This window comes from Galeopterus variegatus, unplaced genomic scaffold (genome assembly GCF_000696425.1).
Source record: "Galeopterus variegatus unplaced genomic scaffold, G_variegatus-3.0.2 Scaffold3091, whole genome shotgun sequence".
NCBI classification, from domain to species: Eukaryota; Metazoa; Chordata; class Mammalia; order Dermoptera; family Cynocephalidae; genus Galeopterus; species Galeopterus variegatus.
In genome coordinates, this window is record NW_007729202.1 from 6891 (window position 1) to 10335 (window position 3445).

A 3445-nucleotide genomic window follows, 5' to 3' on the forward strand; every position below is an offset into this window, starting at 1 on the left:
GCTTAGTACATCACAAGACTGACAACAAAATGTTGCTTAGAATTGCATCTGTGGGAAAGAATCCACTCCCAAGCTCATCATTCCTCAGTTCTGTTATTAGCAGAATTAAGTCCCTTGTGGCTTTCCTTGCTGGCTTATAGCCAGGGACTATCTCAGCTCCTTAGGATAGGAGTTTTCATCTTCATGGAAGCAATGATATATCACATCTTCATACTTTAAATCTCTCTCAGTTCTCTATTTACCACCAGCTTTAAGAGCTCCTGTGATAACACTGAACACACCTGGACGAGCCAAAATAACTTCCTGGTTATGAGTGAGAACATGCTGTATTTCTCTCTCTGTACCTGGGCAGTTTCACTTAGAATAATTTTCTCCAGGCTTGTCCACATTGCTGCAAATGGTAGAATTTCATCCTTTTTTATGGCTGAGTAGTATTCCATTGTGTATATATACCACATTTTCCTTATCCAGTCATCCATTGATGGACATTTAGGTTGGTTCTATTGCCTAACTATTGTAAATAGAGCTGCAATAAACATGGGAGTGCAGGTATCTCTTCGATCTGATGTTTTCCAATCCTCTGGATATATCCCCAGTGGAGTTGTTGTATCATATGGTAGTTCTATCTGTAGTTGTTTAATAAACAAATGAGCAATAAAGAGAGACAGAGAGAAAGAAAGAAACAACAATCACAGTAATATGTTGAACTTTTAGAAAATTAGAGGTGGAAAAGAGGAGGGGAGGGGTGAGGGAGGGGGGCTAATAAAGAATTGATCAATGGATATGAAGAATGATCGCATATTGTAATGATGAATAAGCTAACTATCCTGATCTAACCTTCACACATGGTACACAACTATTGAAAAATCAACATTGCATCCCACATGTATATATAAGAAATCATCTAAAAAAGAAAATAATAATAATAATTTCCCTATTTTAAGGTCAATTGTTCATAATGGCATAACATAATCATAGAAATCTCATCATATTCACAGGTTCCAGAAATTATGCAGAACATCTTTGGCAAGGGTAAAAAAGGAGTGGGGAAAAGGTTAAAAATTCTGACTACCACAAAGCACATAATGAACTTAAACTTCAGACTTGTTTTGTGATCCAATATATGATCTATCCTGGAGAATGTTCTGTTTGCACTAGAGAAGAATGTATATGCTGCTACTGTTGGATGGAATGTTCTGTATTTGTTTGTTAGGTCCATTTGGTCTAAAGTGTAGTTCAATTCTAATGTTATCACATTGACTTTTCATTTGGATGATCTGCCCATTGTTGAAAGTGGGGTATTGAAGTCCCCTACTGTTACTGTATGCTGTCTGTTTCTCCCTTCAGTTCTGTAAATGTTTGTTTTATATGTTTAGGTGCTCCAAGGTTGGTTACATAAATATTTATAAATTTTATATCCTCTTTATGAATTGACCACTTTATCATCATATAGTGATCTTGTCTCCTGTGACAGATTTTGACTGAATGTCTATTTTATCTGGTATAAGTATAGCCATTCCTAGTCCCTTTTAGTTACCATTTGTTGTGAATATTTTTTTCTGTCCCTTCATTTTCAGTCTGTGTGTGTGTCCTTAAGGTTAAAGTGAGTATTCAATGAATAGTTTGTTTGCTATAACTAAGTACCACAGACTAGTTATTTATAAACAATGAAAACTTATTTCTGATGGTTCTGATGGCTGAAAATCTAAGATCAAGGTGCTCCTGGGATTGCTGTCTGATGAGGGCTGGTCTCTGATTCCAAGAAGGCTCCTTGTTGCTGAATTCTGGGTAGGGGAATAACATTGAGTCCTTATATGGTGGAAGGGACCGAAGGGTAATAGAATGCTCCTTGTAACCTAAAGCCCTTTTAACAGGATGCTAATCTCATTTATGAAGGCAGAGTTCTCATGAATTAAATCACATTCCAAAGGCCACACCTCTTAATACCATTGCCTTGGGGATTAAGTTTCAACATGAATTTTGAAGGGGACATCATCATTCAACCTGTAGTAACAGCATATTTTTGAATGGTGTTTTTTTTTTTAAATTAATTCAGCCATTCTGTGTCCTTTTAATTGAAGAATTTAATACATTTAAAGTAATTATTGATAGGAAATGACTTTCTGTCACCATTTCGTTAATGGTTTACTTACTGTTTTGTTGTTCCTATCTTTCAATCTTTTTGTATTCCTTTGTGATTTGTTGAATTTTTGTAGTGGTATGCCTTGACTCCTTTCTCTTTATCTTGTGTTGTATCTACGAGAGGTTTTGTATTTGTGATTACTACTATGGTTTGAATGTGTCCCCAAAGTTCATGTGTTGGAAACTTAGTCCCCAGTGTAGAAGTGTGAGAGGTGATATGTTTAAGAGGTGATTATGTCATGAGAGTAAAACCCTCACAAATGAATTAATGCTGTTATTGAGGGAGTGGGTCAGTTATTGTGGGAGTAACTTTCTGATGAGGGGCTGAGTTTGCCCCCCCCTCCCCATCTCTATTTCTATCTCTGTCTCTATCTCTATTTCTCTCATACTTGCCTTCTGCTTTCTGCCATGGGATAATGAAGCAAGATGAATCTCACTAGATGTGAGGCCCTTGACATTGGACTTTTCAGCCTCCAGGACTAAGAAATAAATCTTTGTTCTTTGTAAGAAACCCAGTCTCAGATATTCTGTTATAGCAGCACAAAATGAAATAAGATAGTTACCATGGGGCATACATAAAACTTCTAAGAGTTATATTATTCTATTTTAAATTGATAACAATTTAACTTCAATTAAACATAAAAACCCTACACTTTTAGTTCTCCCCTTCACACTTTATGTTACTGATGTCACAATTTACATCTTCTGTATTGTGTATATATCAACAAATTTTTGCAGTTTATAGTTAACTGTGTGTGATAGTTTCAGTTACATTTTATCAAAAATATGCCGAAAATATATCAAGTTTTTGCCTTGTTTTGGTAAATACAAGCTGATGGCAGTAACAGAATGTGTCTATAATGATTGAAGTTCTTTCCACTGTTAGAGGCAGCACTGTTCTGAGAATTGATTCTTCTTATTCAGGACTACAGATGTATAAGATTGATATGCTGAGCACAAAACATAACCTCAGTGAAGCTTTTAAATTCTAAATCATCATTATTGGTTTGTTGTTGTGACACTGGCTTTGTCGTCAAGTGCCCCAAATAAACCTGTTTCAGATTAGGTGTGCCTGATTGAAATTATAATGAAATAGTATGTTCCCTAAATTATATCTTAGGGTCATCAAGTACAAATAAATATCAAATATTAAAAATCACCCACTCCTTTGAAGTCAGACCTATTCTTCATTTTAATTGACCAATGAAATGAGAGTAGACATGAGGTATCTCACTCTCAAGTAAAACTTTTAAAATAGCACACCGTGTACATAACTGTTCTCACTTCCCTTTGCCAAGAGATG